The sequence below is a fragment of the Leuciscus leuciscus genome, assembly GCF_965113295.1.
Source record: "Leuciscus leuciscus genome assembly, chromosome: 12".
Lineage (NCBI taxonomy): Eukaryota > Metazoa > Chordata > Actinopteri > Cypriniformes > Leuciscidae > Leuciscus > Leuciscus leuciscus.
Genome location: NC_138736.1, coordinates 21,491,703 through 21,500,025, shown reverse-complemented (window position 1 = coordinate 21,500,025; position 8,323 = coordinate 21,491,703). Strand labels below are relative to the sequence as shown.

The 8,323-nt window shown below is 37.5% G+C and overlaps 1 long non-coding RNA gene across 1 annotated transcript; it reads left to right on the top strand.

The window, feature by feature from the left end:
* Positions 1 to 2,007: 2,007 nt before the first annotated feature.
* Positions 2,008 to 6,629, top strand: LOC309511466. Its single transcript, XR_014210648.1, has 3 exons — positions 2,008 to 2,177; positions 4,042 to 4,117; positions 6,359 to 6,629. It is a non-coding gene; the product is annotated as an uncharacterized lncRNA (long non-coding RNA).
* The last annotated feature ends 1,694 nt before the right edge of the window (positions 6,630 to 8,323 follow it).

The following is an 8,323-nucleotide window of genomic DNA, read 5'->3' as shown; positions in this document are numbered from 1 at the left end:
ATGGTATCATTCCTTCATCCTCCAGGAACTGCCTGCATGCTCTCGCCACATGAGGCCGGGCATTGTTGTGCACCAGGAGGAACCCAGGACCCACTGCACCAGCATAGGGTCTGACAATGGATCCAAGTATTTCATACCTAATGGCAGTCAGGGTGCCATTGTCTAGCCTGCAGAGGTCTATGCATCCCTCCATGGATATGCCTCCCCAGACCATCACTGACCCACCACCAAACCGGTCATGCTGAACGATGTTACAGGCAGCATAACATTCTCCACGGCTTCTCCAGACCCTTTCCTGTCTGTCACGTGCTCAGGGTGAACCTGCTCTCATTTGTGAAAACCTTCTGTTCAATGGGAAATGCCAATCGAGCTCCCTGGTGCTGGGCAGTGAGCACGGGGCCCACTAGAGGACGTCGGGCCCTCAGGCCACCCTCATGAAGTCTGTTTCTGATTGTTTGGTCAGAGACATTCACACCAGTGGCCTGCTGGAGGTCATTTTGTAGGGCTCTGGCAGTGCTCATCATGTTCCTCCTCGCACAAAGGAGCAGATACCGGTCCTGCTGATGGGTTAAGGACCTTCTACGGCCCTGTCCAGCTCTCCTAGAGTAGCTGTCTGTCTTCCTGGAATCTCCTCCATGCTCTTGAGACTGTGCTGGGAGACACAGCAAACCTTCTGGCAATGGCACGTATTGATGAGCCATCCTGAAGGAGCTGGGCTGCCTGCGCAACCTCTGTAGGGTCCAGGTATCGCCTCATGCTACCAGTAGTGACACTGACCCTAGCCAAATGCAAAACTGGTGAAAAACAGTCCGAAAAGATGAGTAGGGAAAAAAAATTCAGTGGCCTCCACCTGTAAAACCATTCCTGTTTTGGGAGTTGTCTCACTGTTGCCCATCTAGTGGACCTGCTGTTAATGTCATTAACACTAAAGCAGCTGAAACTGATTACCAACCCCCTCTGTTACTTAACTGACCAGATCAATATCCCAGGAGTTTAACTGACTTGATGATATTCTCTGATTAAAAAGTGTTCCCTTTATTTTTTTGAGCAGTGTATTTTTTGTTGTTGCTCTTTCTACCCAAAAGAATTGCACATTCACATAGCATTTGAGCAGCGCTAGAAAAAAACTGCAGAAAAGCTACCCTAGCATGACCTTTCTTCCCCTAGCAAACGTGTGGGTACTGTAATGACATTATATAACTGCATAATGCTGAAATGTAGTTAAACTGCTGTTGACTCAGACAGAGTGATGAAACTACACACCAAGCACCCTGCTGTTAGACTGTATGAATATTTGGTGGGCAGTTAGCACTGCATAAAGCGCTGCAATCCTTTTTTATTTGGCACAGTTTCTGACAGGCCTGCTGGCAACTATGGAAGCTTGTTTCCGCCACAGAAAAAAATAAATAAAAAAATATTGCGACTTTTTATCTCACAATTCTGACTTTTTTTCTCAGAATTGCGAGATTTGAAGTCAGAATTGTGAGATATAAAGTCGCAATTCTGAGAAATAAAGTCGCAATTGCGAGATATAAAGTCAGAATTCGGAGAAAAAAGTCGCAATTGCGAGATATAAAGTCGCAATTCTGAGAAATAAAGTCGCAATTGCGAGATATAAAGTCAGAATTCTGAGATATAAAGTCAGAATTGCGAGATATAAAGTCCGAATTCTGAGAAAAAAAAAGTCAGAATTGCGAGATATAAAGTCAGAATTCTGAGAAAAAAAAAGTCAGAATTGCGAGATATAAAGTCAGAATTCGGAGAAAAAAAGTCAGAATTGTGAGATATAAAGTCGCAATTCTGAGAAATAAAGTCGCAATTGCGAAATATAAAGTCAGAATTCGGAGATATAAAGTCAGAATTGTGAGATATAAAGTCAGAATTGCGAGATATAAAGTCAGAATTGTGAGATATAAAGTCAGAATTCTGAGATATAAAGTCGCAATTCTGAGAGATAAAGTCGCAATTGCGACATATAAAGTCAGAATTGTGAGATATAAAGTCAGAATTCTGAGAAAAAAGTCGCAATTCTGACTTTTTTTCGCGCAATTGATATCAACTTTGACCTTCTCGCACCATAGGAAGCCACGAGCATAGAGGCCACGAGATACCACACAAGAGTCTCTTCCTTTCCATCGTCAACAACAGAGCTTTGCGGGACATTTTCCGGCGACAAGGTTCGATCATATTTATTCTTTGGCATGCTAATCATTTACCAGTGTTGTGTGTAAGTGTAACGCGTTACAAAGTAACGCGTTACAGTAACGTAACTACTTTTTTGGGTAAAAAGTAGTGTAACGCGTTACTACTAAAAATTTGGTAACGAAACGTAGTTCCTTTTTCAATTCGGCGCAACGTTACTTTTCCCATGGATATATTTGACAGCGACACTGCCTCAGCTGCGCGCTTGAGAGAAGAGAACTGTTGAGAACTGAAGAAAACGATTTAGTTTCATATTTATGTTTAAATTAAATTAAATAAAAAAATTGCGCAATATATCGGGAGACAAATGGAGTGTGGAGACATGATTTTGACCACTTTATTAAGTTTGTTTTTGTAGAAAACCTGTATTTAAAGTGAATTTCGTTTTGTTGTATCTTAATTTTAATCAATGTTTTATCAACCAGTTGGCTGAATTAAATAAGAAGTAAATTAAAGAAAACTATTTAGTTTCATATTTATGTTTAAATAAAATAAATAAATAAATAATTTAATCTATGTTGATTATATGAAAAGTGAAAAGCGTGAGTAAGATCATAATTTTGTGCAATATATCGGGAGATAAATGGAGTGGGCAGACATGATTTAGACCACTTTATTAAGTTTGTTTTTGTAGAAAGACTTTCTTTAAAACGAATTTCGTTTTGTATTAATTGTATCTTAATTTTAATCAATGTTTTACCAACCAATTAATTGCCTGATTTTAATAAATAAGTAAATATGGCATGCAAAATAATCATGACGGCACCAGCGCGTGAACTGGAGCTCCTCTCCATACTGTAAATGAACCGAAACTCATAAGCTACTTGTCTCACAGACCTGAGAAATATATAGAAAGCTTGAATATGTGTACTTTTAAACAACAAAAAAAAAAAAATTCTCTCAAAATCTCTTTTTTTTCTCCTACTCCCTTGATAGAGTGAGTCGTATGTCTGAAAACTAAGCTTATGTCTTCTATATCATTTTGTCCTATGTTATCAAGACGCGATTCGCACCGGTGTTAGAGAGCAGGGAAGCTTTATTGGCTGTTGCCGAAATTTAAAGTTCGGTGGATAGGGGAAGCGGAGCGGAGAGAAGTGGCGCGAGCACGCGGCTCATCGCGGAGTGTCGCACTCTACCCCATGATGCAGAGCCGGCTGAGAATTAAAAGTTGCCGCACACAGCAGCGCCAATGAGAAGGACTTTTTTTCTTTTGAAATTGATACTATTTTTTATAATAAAGAGCACAAAATAATTACCTGTTAGCCTATGTCCTCCATTGTATAACTTTATGTCTACATATTTAGGAACAGATATTGGGTTCTGCCCAAAGTCAAGCAACATAAAAGTAACGTAAAAGTAACGAGTAACGTAAAAAGTTACTTTCCAAACGGGGTAACTAAGTAAAGTAACGGATTACTTTTTTTAAAAGTAACGAGTAACGAGCAAACACTACTTTTTAAAAGTAACTTCCCTAACACTGTCATTTACCATACGATCAGCATGTGTTAATAAAATACGTTGGGCAAGTATAAAATATTAGTTTTGGTAACGTGCGCGTGCTAAGGTTGTCTATTACGTAGCCTAATCTTCTTGCATGTTAAGTGTTGATTTTATGTTTATAAAGAGTGATTTAATATAATATCCAGTCCAGTAGTTTACTGTCACTGAACCAAAACTGTTTTGCATCAGGACAGGAGCTTGCTTTGTTATGCACAACACATATTGACCATAACGACACAGATATTTGGTTTTATGGCTTACATACTATAGACTTAATATTGGCCTACCAGCCTCAGTTTGATCTCGTTATTAATTTCTATTTAACTATCATTATTACAGGATGGACGAATTTATCTTTTTTCTGAGGAAGAGGAACATTCCAGAAACCACCATAAAAAGGCTGGAGGAGGACAAGGTAATATTGAACAAATGAATTAACCCACTGAAAAATTAAAGGAATAGTTCACCCAAAAATGAAAATTGTCATTACTTGGAGGAAGTGACCATTTTAAGCCCACATACCATTTAGGCCTACTTACAAATTTATTTCTTACTGAGATTATTTAATGTTTATTTTATAAAATGTGTAAGGCTGGAAACTTGCGCTGCTATTTTTGAACCAATAATTGGAAAAAAATGCAGTTGAATGATGACGTGTATACTTCAAATATTTATCTGACTCCAATATAATTAATCTGACTCCATTAAAGTTGTTGTTACTCTTTAACCTCGTATTTCTGTAAAGGTCTTTCTTAGATCTGATAGGAAAACATAGGATTTAAGCTGAACGTTTGGATAACGAAAGATATAATCACTTTAGCTTTCAACATAATCTGTGATGAAAGGAAAGATTCTCCTCAATGAATGTTTAACCAATAGTACTTAGATTGTACATTAGGATACTTTAATATCTCTATTAAGTTCACCACCATTCATTTCAGTTTATACGCTGTCAGATGAGACCCAACATGGCATAGTTACATATTAGAACACACTAATAATAAACAGTATGTAGGTGAAAGCATATACAGTACTGTATGTCCTGTGAAACAAATGGTACAGACGTGTCATTGAGTTGCAAATGACTCTCTCTCCCGACAGAACCATCCTGTGCCTGGAGTGTCCCAACAGTCCTCAATCAGCATATTGATGAAATCCCTTGCACTAGATAGGCATTAGCATACTGTGATGATGAAGGCCATTGTGCCAAATTTAATTCACATTTTTGAAGTACTAGGACAGTAAAGAGTTCTGCCCATATTTGCTCAGCCCTACAATGTGTAGAATATTACATTAAAACAAACATGTGGGCTTATCTAGAACATAAGTGGGCTCAAATTATATATATATATATATATATATATATATATATATATATATATATATATATATATATATATATATACCTTAAATAAACCTAATATGGAATGTAAAAAAGCTATTTATTTTGTCAGTCAATGACAAACCATAAGTGTTTCAAATTAGAAATTAATATTTAATATTAAAAGGGTCATGAAATGGAAAATCAAAATGTTATTTACACCTATAAGAGGATACTATTCAATAAAAACATTCTGCAAGTTTTATACCATCAAAGCTAACTTCTCAGTTTAAAATATGAGTTTGTGTTTTCCACCCTTTTGAAGTGCTAGGATAGAATAGTAATTGAAATAGCTCCATTTGAGATGTCACAATTTCCCTCTGTGTGCCCCTTAAAGGGTTAGTTTACCCAAAAATGAAAATTATGTCAGTAATTACTCACCCTCATGTTGTTCCAACCCCGTAAGACTTCTGTTCATCTTCAGAAAACAAATTAAGATATTTTTGATGAAATCTGAGAGCTGTCTCTCTCCTCCATGAGGCTTCTATGGGATTGATATCTGCCATCCCAGAAAAGTTAGTAAAGACATTGTTAAAATAGTCCAAGTGACTACAGTGGCTCAACCTTCAGTTTATAAAGCGACGAGAATACTTTTTGTGTGCAAAAACAAACAAAAATAACGACTTTATTCAAATATTCATTTTCTTCTGTGTGGGCCTCTGAGTGAGTTCACATAGTGTAACAGCGCAGCGCTTTTGGGTTCATAATCATCATTATTATTATAATTAATTAAAATAATATGATTGTAAATACCAGTTTGCTATCAAGCAGCATAACTTACTGTTTTTGTACAGCTAAAATAACTGGAAGTGGACAACTCAACACATTAAAGTTACTAAAGGCAGAGCTGTTCTTACATTAAAAATAATGTGGATACTACTGTGGGGAAGTTAATCTATGTAAAAGCACTGAAATTAAATGTAAAAATGCTAAAACAAAGCTATGTTTTTTTTTTGTTCTACTGATACTAACAAGCCCTATAGCATGTTCTGCTCAAAAAGGCTTGAATGCTCAATTGTGTGTGAGGCATAATGACTGACAAAAAAAATGAAAATAACCATTGCCTTTTATAACTGATTTTTTGGAAAACAACTGCTCAGACTGAAATCTTTTTTTTTTTTTTGAGTAAATGATAAAATGTTCCCTTTGTGCGAACAATTTCTTGAAGGCAGGTATATGATTAGTAGGATTAACCCAGACCTAGATGCTTGTATGAATTGTATCAACTTTGTTGTTTATGTATTGCATAATACTCAAAAATGTGTTTATTTGCAGATTGATGTCAGCGTCCTACTGCTAATGACTGATGACCAGATGAGAAGCTATTTTCCTTCATATGGAGACAGACTGGCAGTTTTGGGATTTTGTAGGAGGCAAGAAACTGAGCCAACTTGCAGGAAGTCAAAGCTGTTTGAGCGCCTAAAATCAAAACTGAGCAAAAGACCAAAAACAAACAATTCACAAACTGAAAACCAAACAACTAGAACAAACATTTCTCAGCGTGAGCGTACTGCAAGAAAAGTTGAGTTTGGGTGGATGCACTATGATGGACAGGGCTTTGTTCAAATGAGAGCTAAAAAAGGAGGGGGAACAAGGAAGTTGAGTGTGCCAAAAGACTGGAAAAGGAAAGAACTGATAGAGGAGGCAATTCGTTTGTTTTTCCCAAATGAAAAAAATTCTCATTGCAGTGTTTCTGAGTTTGAATTGGATCTAACAAATTATCAGGAAGTGTCACTAGATGAAGAAACTACAGTGGGGGAAATGTATAATACATCCAAACTCACAATGATGAGGTTCTACCTCACAACAAAAAAGATCATTAGGGAAGAGGAAACAGAAAGTGGAGTGGACATGTCAGATTCAGACACAATAGATGACTTGCACAGAAATAACCAGGATCAAAGTCTTCCCACTTCTTCCAGGAGAGTGAATGACTTATTTCAAGCTTCAGACACAGATGTAATTTTTGTGGAAAGTACATCCAACAATGACGTGTCTCCCTTACATTCCACAGAGGATCAGAATGATGCAGATGATCTGAATGTCCCTTTTCAAAGTTCATCAATGACCTCACCAGATTATTTGGATGCAAGCGATGTAGTGACATTTTTAACCGGAGACATCACTGGAATAGATGAACAAACCTTAGATGACACTTTGCCTCTGAGCCCAGAACCAGTAGTTCCTCACAAAAGAATTCTTGTTGTTCATCGCGGACAGATATTTTCTGAACTTATTGCACATTTCTGTGATGAAACCCTTGCACACACACAGAGTGATGTAGAAGTGAAGTTGCTCCTCCCAAATGGACAGTTTGAGATGGGCCATGACGTCGGTGGAGTGTTCAGGGATTGCCTATCAGAATTTTGGCAGGAATTTTATGATCAATGCACACTGGGGAACAATTTTAAAGTTCCTTTTCTTCGGCATGATTTTGGGAAAGAAAAGTGGGAAAGTGTTGCCCGAATAATTCTATTTGGCTGGAAGAAAGAGAAGTATCTCCCAATAAAACTTGCACCTGTCATCTTGGAGCAAGCAATACAAGGATCTGTCAAAAGTGATCTGATTGACAACTTTTTGAAGTACTGTATGTCTCAGAAAATGAGTGTGCTGTGTTAGAAAGCTGCAGAACCGACTTCAGTAGTGCAGACCAGGAGGAATTGATCGAGATCTTAGACAACTACAATTGTCGGAGAATTCCAACAGAAGAAAACTTCATGCAAATTTTGAAAGAACTGGCACACAAGACTCTCATTCAAGAGCCTGCTTATGTTCTTGAACAGTGGATGAGCATACTTGGACCTCTGAGCAAGGACCTTCAGGAAGTTGAACATGTGTATTGTGCACTACAACCAACAGTGAGGAAAATTGTGCGATCTCTTAAATTCCCTGAAGAAATGAATGCACACCAAAAGGACATTTCAAAGCATTTGACAGCTTACTTGCGGGAGTGTGATGCAAAACGACAGTCTCTGTTTCTGAGATTCTGTACAGGATCAGATTTGTTTATAGACAAAACTATAACAGTTGATTTCACAGACCTTAAAGGGTTTGAGAGAAGACCAGTGTCACACACTTGTGGCTGTTTCCTGAGGCTTTCAGTACACTATGACAACTACCCAGATTTTCGATCTGAAATGAACAAAATTCTTGAAAGCAATGTCTGGGTAATGGACATAATTTAGTTGCAGTGGTACATGAACTGGGAGAAACTATTTGTGGCCAGCTCATATAAATGTT